Genomic DNA, 11,208 nt, shown 5'->3' with positions numbered 1-11,208 from the left:
CATGGCAACCCACTCCAGTATTCTTGCCTGGAGAATCCCATGGACAGAGGAGCCTGGTGGGCTACCGGCCATGGAATTGCAGAGTCAGACACAACTGAAGTGACATAGCACATGAAACTAAAGACTAAAAATCTTTCTGTGATCTTAGTGGTGGCCACATTTTACTCCCTGATAGCTCAGATGGTAAAGAATCTGCCTGCAATGCAGGTGATTAGAGTTCAATCCCTGGGTCAGGAAGATACCCTGGAGAAGGGCATGGCAACCCACTCCAGTATTCTTGCCTGGAGATCCCATGGACAGAGGAGCCTGGTGGGCTATAGTCCATGGGGTTGTAAAGAGTCAAGCATGACTGAGCAACTTACACTTTCACTTTTCACCTCCCACAGCCTGACTTTGGCAGCCAGAGGCTCTCTGAACTCTAGTTCTCTCTGTCCAGAGAGCTGGATGCTATTATACGTACACTGCAGCCCCTTCCATCCTTTGATTTACTTAAAAAATATTTAACAGATACTCAAAAGCACTTTCCACTCCCCTCAACATGGTTGTGCCATCGGCTAGGACTTTGATGATTTTGTATTTTCAGATTTCACCTTTAAGAACGTTATCATCTTCTCTCCCCCAGAACTGGGTGTGCTAACCGCAGACAATGGGGATGCAAACACATGATCTGTCTTGTAAGGCAAAGTCTCCTTGAGATCTGCTCTAGTCATAGCATCTTCAGTCCTTTTTCATAACAATTTTTCTTCATTAAGACATTTCAGATGTATTAAATAATCCCTATACTTAAAGGTCATATTTTATAGCAACTTTTAAATAAATCAATATGCCATATTGTTTTATTATAAATTCTTCCTTTACATGCAGGCATCAAAAGCTATTCCTGGCTGTTTTATTCTCTAGGCCATTTTATGGCCTTATGTTTCTGCATCAGAAAACTTCAAGTGTTTGAGTATCTTCTGCTACCTTCCTCGTTAGTCAAAGGAGAGACCTTACTCTGCCCTCCCACATCATCCCTCCCGTTACTGCCCACACATCTCCTCCTTACAATATTAAGCAAAAGATAGTTTTGTAAGGTATGTGCCTGTGTTGAAAGTATTACCCCTTCAAATCAGTCCCCAGCAAGGGTCCTCCTGCCCCAGGTGTCACTCATGCCAATAGAATGAGATGGAGTTCGACTCAGAAGCATAGGAAAGCTTTATTCTTCAAACAATGAAGGGCGTGAGCTCTTGCTCTAGAGCACTAGCTCTCCTGAAAAGTCCTTGGCAACAGGCCAAAAGCAGGGCTGTTTTACAGAGTTCTTGTCAGCGGGGAGGGGGCAGAGTTCTTCCTGGTTGGGTGTATATGTGCTGCTCACAGGTGCTCCAGCTTGAAGTGGCAGGGCCAGCATCTCTGCACACAGCCCTCCACCGCAATCTTCTGCGCACGGCCCACCAAGCTGAGGTGCCAGGTGCAGCATCTCTGCACACGCCACACCACTGCTGCCATCTTGAACTGCAGAGTTGTCCGCAGTGTCCCTGCACAGGCTGCAAAGCTGAGGTGTCGGCATAGCCACGCCGCACTAGGAACTCTTGTCTGAAGTTCCCGGTGCTGTACCTCCATCCTCGGTACCCTAGGAGCAAGACAAACCAGACTAAACACAAAGGACCAAAAAAGGTTAGACTTTATCTTTTCCAGGTTTTATTTCCTGGGACTTGTTAATGGGCTTTGCTGGTAACAAATATATAACATGATGACTCAACTAGGATCTTTCCAATACCAGGACACTTTCTCAGTTTGAATTTAGTTTCCTCCCTCCCTTTCTAATTTTTTGCGAAGCCCTCTAGTTCCAACAGAGCTTACTAGCTCTGTGACTAGATCACTTACCACCTCACGTACTACCTCACTTACTAGCTCTGTGACTGAGTCTCGGAGCCTCCTTTTCCTCATCTGTAGGATGGGAAATACTACCTTCTTTTATACAAAGAGTCAAAATGCCCTAGCGTTTTGGCATATAGGAGGAGTTTAAGAGATGTGAAGTCCTTTCCATCCTCTTTCTGCCTAAATGATATCTTAGAACAGTGGGCCTCAAACTTGCATGCATAAGAAACACCTGGGGTATTTGGAAAAAAACAAATTCCAATGCCCCGTCCCCAGAGTCTGACTAATTAGATCTAGATGGGGCATTTTTAATAACCGGTGATTCTAACACAGGTGGCTGACAGACCACCCTCTGAGAGATCTTACATTATAATCAGGATTGTATGAAGGTAGAGCTGGAAGGGCCTCTAGATGACCTCATTCAACACTCACTCTCCATTTGGCTAACAGAGAAACTGAGTTTAGGTGACTCACCTAAGGTCACGTAGGGAGGCAATGACTGAGCTAAAGTGGGAGCTCATGTTCCCTGACTCACAGGGTGAGTGGCTGTGCCAGGCGGCCACCTCCTCTTTATTAGGAAACAGGGCCTTTCCTGGCTCCGGTTGAGGTTTCCCTGAGCAACTCCTTGGCAATGAATTAAGGGCTCAGACTTCTTAGTCAAAAGGTCTTCTAGAAACTGTTTTCTGTAAGGAATACTCTTGTATAGCAGTGTATACAACCTTTCCATTGCCTTGTTGAGAGCACCTGCAGATTAGGAAAAATTTATTCAGTTATTTCTTTGATTATAGTGGGTATCTTGCCACCCTGTTAAATTTTCTTCTGGCATTCTCTTTAATTGAAGGCTGTAATGCTTTTGAATGAAAAACATTCCTTTTGCTCATTTTAACTCTTTCATTGTAAGGTAAAACACAAATAGAAAAAAAGACATACACAAAAAAACACTAGGTCAGTGGATTTTTATAAGGTTAACATCCTTCAAACCACCACTCAGGTGAAGGCACAGAATTCTGCCATCTGCCCCAGAAGTCCTTCCATGTACTCTGTCTCAATGACAAACTCCACCATCCCTCCCAAAGTAACTACAGTCATGACTTCTATGGTAATCATTTCCTTGCATATCTTCACAGTTTGGTTACCTGCTTTGTGCATCTCTAGACAACAAAGTTTGACTTTGCTCTTTAGAAAACACTGACCTGTCTCTGAGATCTCCTAAACCTCTCATTCCTATCTATTCCTTTCTCTTTCTTACAGTTTATCTTTTGGAAAACCTGATCTATCTGACCTATAGAGTTTCTTACAGGTTTGGTTTTGCTAATTACCAGAGGTTTGATCAAACTCGTAACGTTTTAACTGGATTGTTAGTATTAAGTGTTCTTTCATCAGGAGGCATGTAATGTCTGGTTTTCACTCTTTTTCTCTTATATTAGCAATTATTGATGCTCAATGCTTGGATCCATTAATTCATTGGAGGTTGCAAGATAGTAATATTCTATTATTTTGTTTTCATTTATTTATTGGAATAATTTTATAAGATGAGGTCACTCCTCATCTACTGTTCTTCTGTTAGCCACAATTTCGTCTGGGTGAAAGGTACACTTCCTTGTGTTCCTTGTAGTTTTGTATGACCATATGACTACAGCTTCCCTTGTAGCTCAGTTGGTAAAGAATCTGCCTGCAATGCAGGAAACCTGGGTGCGATCCCTATGTTGGGAAGAGCCCCTGGAGAAGGAAATGGCAACCCATTCCAGTATTCTTGACTGGAAAATCCCATGGACAGAGAAACCTGGCAGGCTACAGTCCATGGAGTCCCAGAGTGGGACATGACTTAGCGACTAAAACACACGCACACGCGCGCACACACACACACACACACACACACACATGACTACATTCTGGCCAATGAGCTATAAATGGAAGAATCCTATGCAACTTCTAGAAAGTATCTCTCTCCTCTTTTTAAAGCCTTTATTGGAGTTTAGTTGGTTTACGGTGTTGTGTTTCGGGTGGACAGCAAAGTGATACAGTTATACATATAAATATATCCATTCTTTTTCAGATTCTTTTCCCAGATAGGTTGTTGCAAAAAATTGAGTAGTTCCCTGTGCTATACAGTAGTCCTTCTTCGTTATCTATTTTATATATATTAGTGTATGTATGTTAATCCCAGACTCCTAATTTACCTCTTCTCCAAACATTTACTCTTTGATAACCATAAGTTTGTTTTTGAAATCTGTGTGTCTATTTCTGTTTTGTGTAAGTTCATTTATATAATTTTAAACAATTAGATTCCACATATGAACGATATCTTTGTCTTACTTCATTCAGTATGATAATCTCTAGGTCCATCCATGTTGCTACAAATGGCACTATTTTGCTCTTTTTTATGTCTGAGTAATAGTCTATGTATATATGTACCATATCTTCTTTATCCATTCTTCTGTTGATGGACATTTAGATTGCCTCTGTCTTTGGCTACTGTAAATAGTGCTGCAGTGAACACTGGGGTGCATGTATCTTTTAAAAAATACGTCCCCCCCCCCCAGATGTATGCCTAGGAGTGAGATAGCAGGGTCATCTGGTAGCTCTATTTTAAGTTTTTAAAGAAACCTCCATACTGTTTTCCCTAGTGGTTGTACCAATGTACATTTCCATCAACAGTGTAAAAGGATTCCCTTTCCTCCACATCTGCAGAATTTACTGTTTGTAGGCTTTCTGATGATGGCCATTCTGAGTGGTATGAGCTGCTAATGATACCTCACTGTACTTTTGATTTGCATTTCTCTGATAATTAGTGATGTTGACCCCCTTTTCATGTGCTTTTTGGCCATCTGTGCCAAGATACTTCAGTATTCTTGCCTTGAGAACCCCATGAACAGTATGAAAAGGCAAAAAGATAGGACACTGAAAGATGAACTCCCCAGGTCGGTAGGTGAGCAATATGCTACTAGAGATCAGTGGAGAAATAACTCCAGAAAGAATGAAGAGATGGAGCCAAAGCAAAAGAACACCCAGTTGTGGATGTGACTGGTGAGAGAAGCAAAGCCCGATGCTGTAAAGAGCAATATTGCATAGGAACCTGGAATGTTAGGTCCATGAATCAAGGCAAATTGGAAGTTGTAAAACAGGAGATGGCAAGAGTGAACATTGACATTTTAGGAATCAGCAAACTAAAATGGACCGGAATGGGTGAATTTAAATCAGATGACCATTGTATCTACTACTGTGGGCAGGAATCTCTTAGAAGAAACGAAGTAGCCATCATAGTCAACAAGAGTCCGAAATGCAGTACTTGGATGCAATCTCAAAAACAACAGAATGATCTCTGACCGTTTCCAAGGCAAACCATTCAATACCACTGTAATCCAAGTCTGTACTCTGACCAGTAATGCTGAAGAAGCTGAAGTTGAATGGTTCTATGAAGATCTACAAGACCTCTAGAACTAACACCCAAAAAAGATGTCCTTTTCATTATAGGGGACTGGAATGCAAAAGTAGGAAGTCAAGAAACACCTGGAGTAACAGGCAAATTTGGCCTTGGAGTACAGAATGAAGCAGGGCAAAGGCTAATAGAGTTTTGCCAAGAGAATGCACTGGTCATGACAAACACTCTCTTTCAACAACACAAGAGAAGATCTTCACATGGACATCACCAGAATGTCAATACCAAAATCAGATTGATTATATTCTTTGCATCCAAAATGGAGAAGCTCTATACAGTCAGCAAAAACAAGACCAGGAACTGACTGTGGCTCAGATCATGAACTCATTGCCAAATTCAGACTGAAATTGAAGAAAGTAGGGAAAACCACTAGACCATTCAGGTATGACCTAAATCAGATCCATTACAATTATACAGTGGAAGTGACAAATAGATTCAAGGGATTAGATCTGATAGACAGAATGCCTGAGGAACTATGGTCAGAGGTTCGTGACATTGTACAGGAAACAGGGAGCAAGACCATCCCCAAGAAAAAGAAATGCAAAAAAGTAAAATGGCTGTCTGAGGAGGCCTTACAAATAGCTGTGAAAAGAGAAGTGAAAAGCAAAGGAGAAAAGGAAAGATATACCCATTTGAATGAAGAGTTCCAAAGAAAAGCAAAGAGAGATAAGAAAGCCTTCCTCAGCAATCAGTGAAAAGAAATAGAAGAAAACAACAGAATGGGAAGGACTAGAGATCTCTTCAAGAAAATTAGAGATACCAAGGGAACATTTCATACAAAGATGGGCTCGATAAAGGACAGAAATGGTATGGACCTAACAGAAGCAGAAGATATTAAGAAGAGGTGGCAAAAATACACAGAAGAACTATACAAAAAAGATCTTCATGGCCCAGATAATTACAATGGTATGATCTCTCACCTAGAGCCAGACATCCTGGAATATAAAGTCAAGTGGGTCTTAGGAAGCATCACTATGAACAAAGCTAGTGGAGGTGATGGAATTCCAGTTGAGCTATTTCAAATCCTAAAAGATGATGCTGTGAAAGTGCTGCATTCAATATGCCAGCAAATTTGGAAAGCTCAGCAGTGGCCACAGGACTGGAAAAGGTCAGTTTTCATTCCAATCCCAAAGGAAGGCAATGCCAAAAAATGCTCAAACAACCGCACAATTGTACTCATCTCACACAAAAGTAAAAAAATTGTCCAAGCCAGGTTTCAATAGTATGTGAACTGTGAACTTCCAGGTGTTCAAGCTGGTTTTAGAAAAGGCAGAAGAACCAGAGATCAAATTGCCAACATCTGCTGGATCATCAAAAATGCAAGAGCATTCCAGAAAAACATCAATTTCTGCTTTATTGACTATGCCAAACCTTTGATTGTGCGGATCACAATAAACTATGGAAAATTCTGAAAGAGATGGGAATACCAGACCACCTGACCTGCCTCTTGAGAAATCTGTATGCAGGTCAGGAAGCAACAGTTAGAACTGGAGATAGAACAACAGACTGGTTCCAAATAGGAAAAGGAGTACGTCAAGGCTGTATATTGTCACCCTGTTTATTTAACTTCTATGCGGAGTACATCATGAGAACTGCTAGGTTGGATGAAGCACAAGCTGGAATGAAATTGCTGGGAGAAATATCAATAACCTCAGATATGCAGATAACACTACCCTTATGGAAGAAAGTGAAGAAGAACTAAAGAGCCTCTTGATGAAAGTGAAAGAGGAGAGTGAAAAAGTTGGCTTAAAGGTCAACATTCAGAAAACGAAGATCATGGCATCTGGTCCCATCACTTCATGATAAATAGATGGGGAAATAGTGGAAACAGTGTCAGACTTTATTATCTTGGGCTCCAAAATCACTGCAGGTGTTGGCTGCAGCCATGAAATTAAAGGATGCTTACTCCTTGGAAGAAAAGTTATGACCAACCTAGACAGCATATTAAAAAGCAGAGACATTACTTTGCCAACAAAGTTCTAATTAAACCTATGGTTTTTCAAGTAGTCATGTATGGATGTGACAGTTGGACTATAAAGAAAGCTGAATGCCAAAGAATTGATGATTTTGAACTGTGGTGTTGGAGAAGACTCTTAAAAGTCCCTTGGACTGCAAGGAGATCCAACCAGTCCATCCTAAAGGAGATCAGTCCTGGGTGTTCATTGGAAGGACTGATGTTGAAGCTGAAACTCCAAAACTTTGGCCACCTGATGCAAAGAACTGACTCACTGGAAAAGACTCTGATGCTGGGAAAGATTGAAGGCAGAAGGAGAGGGGACGACATAGTATGAGATGGTTGGATGGCATCACTGACTCAATGGACATGAGTTTGGGTAGACTCTGGCAGTTGGTGATAGACAGGGAGGCCTGGCGTGCTGCAGTCCATGTGGTCACAAGGACCTGGACATGACTGAGTGACTGAACTGATCTGAATTGAACTTGGCCATCTGTATGTCTTCTTCAGAGAAATTCCTTTTAGATCTTCCGCCCATTTTTCAATTGGATTTTTTTTTAATGTAGAGATGCATGAACTGTTTGTATATTTTGGAAATTAATTCCTTGTTGCATCATTTGAAAATACTTTCTTCCATTCTGTAGGTGGTCTTTTAATTTTGTTGATGGTTTCCCTTTCTTTGCAATAGCTTTGAACTTTAATTATGTCCAGTTTGTTTATTTTTGTTTTTATTTTCATTACTCTAAGAGGTCGAAAAAAAAGATATTGCTGCAGTTTATGTCAAAGAATATTTTTGCCTATATTTTCTCCAAGGGTTTTATAGTGTCCAGCCTTACATTTAGTGTTTGATCCATTTTGAATTAATTTTTGTGTCCTATGTTAGAGAATGTTTAGAAGGCAGAGGTTAGAGAATGTTTTTAAAGGCAGAGGAGGAGTTATTTTTTGCCTCATCTTCCTTCGTAAGAAGGCAAGTATATGGGAGACTTACAGAAAATAAGGGCTAGTTAGTCAACTTTGTTTTGTAGACTGTTCTGGAATGGGCTTCCCTAGTGGCTCACTCGGTAAAGAATCTGCCTACAATGCAAGAGGCCCAGGTGCAATTCCTGGGTCAAGAAGATCCCCTGAAGGAGGAAACGGCCACCCACTCCAGTATTCTTGCCTGGGAAATTCCATGGACAGAGGAGCCTGGTGGGCTACAGTCCTTGGGCTCGCAAAGAGTCAGACGTGACTGAATGACTAACACTTTCACTTTTTTCACTGGTGGGCTGATAAGAATCTAAAGATGTCTCTGGTGATTAATTTCTATCCTTCCTGTTAGAGAGTGGAGGGGGAACATCTTTACAGATTTATGTCCCACTCCCTGGTTGCTCAGAGGTTAAAGTATCTGCCTGCAATGTGGGAGACCCAGGTTCGATCCCTGGGTCGGGAAGATCCCCTTGAGAAGGAAATGGCAACCCACTCCAGTATTCTTGCCTGGAGAATCTCCCATGGAGGGAGGAGCTTGGTAGGCTGTAGTCCATGGACTACACGTGTACACGTGTAGAGTCAGATGTGACTGAGGGACTTCACTTTCACTTTTCACTTAGGCAAAAAGAGGGAGGACAGAAAACTTTTATTTGATCCTTTTCAATTGCATTCAGCTCACAAATCCTTATGCTCAAGTGGCATATTTGGAGTGGCATATTCTGCTACCCTTCACCTTGATATATATAAAGTTTTTATATGAATTTGCTCAGGCTGTTGTAACAAAGAACCACAAGCTGGGTGGCTTAAAATAACAGAAATGTCTTTTTTCAAAGTTCTGGAGCCCAGAAATGTGAAAACAAGGTGTCCACAGGGCCACACTCCCTGTGAAATCTCTAGGGGAGAGTCCTTCTTTGCCTCCTCCTAGCTTCTGGTGGTTGCTGGTAACCTTGGCATTCCTTGTTTTGGAGCTTCATCACTGTGTCTTCTCTTTTTTAAGGACATCAATCATATTGAAGTTTGCCCATTCTAATCAGTACAATCCTATCTTAACTAATTACATGTCCAAAGACCCCTATTTTTAAACAAGGTCATCCTCACAGGAACCTGGGGTTAGGACTTCCCTCTTTTAGGGGAATGTAGTTCAGTCCAGATCAATGCCTGTGCTCCTTCCCAGTGGAGTGGGTGAGTAGGCAGTTGGCTGTGTGGGTCCATAGTGATAAGGCTGTGGAGACAGAGGAAGATGGCAAGGAACAAATAGTGACAATGGAGTGTGAAAATGCTAAAATAAAGATATGAAGAAAATGTAAGTGGAGATAGAAAGTGTGGGCTGTGGGGGAGAGAGGGCAGAGGGGCCCACAGAGAAGAGTTAAAATTGATTCCGATGCTGAGTGGGATTCTTCAGGCAGACAAGGAGCAATGTGAGCAGAAGCATGAAGACTTGAGCAGCCTGTGGCAGCTAGGGACTGACATGCTGTCTTTGGGGTAGCTAGAATGGAGGGTGTCTTGTGGCCTTGAGTCTTGAGGGACTTGGGTTTTGTGCTAAAGTCTTTGCATGTAACCCTAAGGGAAGAGGAGCCGCTAAGGGCTTCTAGTGGGATCCATGAGATCAGATTTGAGTCTTAAACTAGCTGGGAAGGCAGCATCGTAAATGGTCTGAAGAGGTTTTTGTGGGGGTTTTAGTGAGCGTGGGAGAGCATTAGCTGCACTACACCTGCCCCCCACACGTTCGAACTCTGATACCTGACTTCCAGACCCACTCTGGCCCCTGTGGTTTTGCTGACCATCTCACCAACAGAGTAGAAGTGTTCCCTTTTCTCCATATCCTCTCCAGTATTTGTTGTCTGTAGATTTTTTTGATAAGGGTCCTTCTGACCAGGGTGAGGTGATACCTTGTTGTAGTTTTGCTTTGCATTTCTCTGATAATTAGTGATGTTTAGCATCTTTTCATGGTTTTTTTTTTTTTTGCCATCTATATGTCTCCTTTGGAGAAATGTCTATTTAGATCTGCCTATTTATTTATTTATTTTGACATAGAGCTGCAAGAGCTGTTTGAATATGTGCCAGGTTTATTTTATTTTATTTTTTACCTTTACAATATTGTATTGGTTTTGCCATATATCAACATGAATCTGCCACAGGTATACATGTGTTCCCCATCCTGAACCCTCCCCTTCCTCCCTCCCCGTACCATCCCTCTGGGTCGTCCCAGTGCACCAGCCCCAAGCATCCAGTATCGTGCATCGAACCTGGACTGGCGACTCATTTCATATGATATTATACATGTTTCATGTTTCAATGCCATTCTCTCAAATCATCCCACCCTCTCCCTCTCCCACAGAGTCCAAAAGACTGTTCTATACATCAGTGTCTCTTTTGTTGTCTCGTATACAGGGTTATTGTTACCATCTTTCTAAATTCCATATATATGCGTTAGTATACTGTATTGGTGTTTTTCTTTCTGGCTTACTTCACTCTGTATAATAGGCTCCAGTGCCAGGTTTAGAATTAAATATTTTTATGTGTATCTTTATCTCTGGTTTGACCCTGAAAGTTAAGTCAATATTCATATCACACAATAGAAATTATAATCACCCCAGCCTTACAGAGGAGGAGAACGGAGGCCCAGAAAAGGTAAGTCACTTGCCCAAGGACACACAAATAGAGGAGTCAGGATTTGAACCCCTTGTAGCTTTCTAGAGTGATGGGCATACACATAGCTTCAGGTTGAGCTCTCTCCCTAGCCCTTCAGGAATCTGCTTTTAGAAAACAGGTATATCATTCTTAGAGGCATCAATTAATAATAAGGCAGTCATTACCCCAAGTTCCTTCCATTTTGATAGGGGGTGCCACATTAATGGCTTGAGCAATACTGCCAATCCTGGGAAAGTAATAGAATAACCAAGGGAGTGTTAAAAATATCTAGATTTCCTGCCTCCACTACAGTCTGCTTATAGAAGAATTTTTCAGGATGGATTTTAGAATCTGTATTTCT

General features: G+C 41.6%; 1 long non-coding RNA gene across 1 annotated transcript in view; it reads left to right on the top strand.

Moving 5' to 3' along the window:
• The first annotated feature begins 1,181 nt into the window (after window positions 1–1,181).
• Window positions 1,182–11,208, top strand: part of LOC129621472 (uncharacterized) — a 90,626-nt gene continuing 80,599 nt past the window's right edge. Inside the window, exon 1 of the long non-coding RNA XR_008699381.1 lies at window positions 1,182–1,653. This is a non-coding gene — a long non-coding RNA (uncharacterized LOC129621472). The remainder of the gene's footprint in view (window positions 1,654–11,208) is intronic.

The sequence above is a fragment of the Bubalus kerabau genome, chromosome 10, assembly GCF_029407905.1.
Source record: "Bubalus kerabau isolate K-KA32 ecotype Philippines breed swamp buffalo chromosome 10, PCC_UOA_SB_1v2, whole genome shotgun sequence".
In the NCBI taxonomy this organism is placed as follows: Eukaryota; Metazoa; Chordata; class Mammalia; order Artiodactyla; family Bovidae; genus Bubalus; species Bubalus kerabau.
Note: the sequence above shows the minus strand (reverse complement) of the source record. Positions and strands in the feature narration are given on the sequence as shown.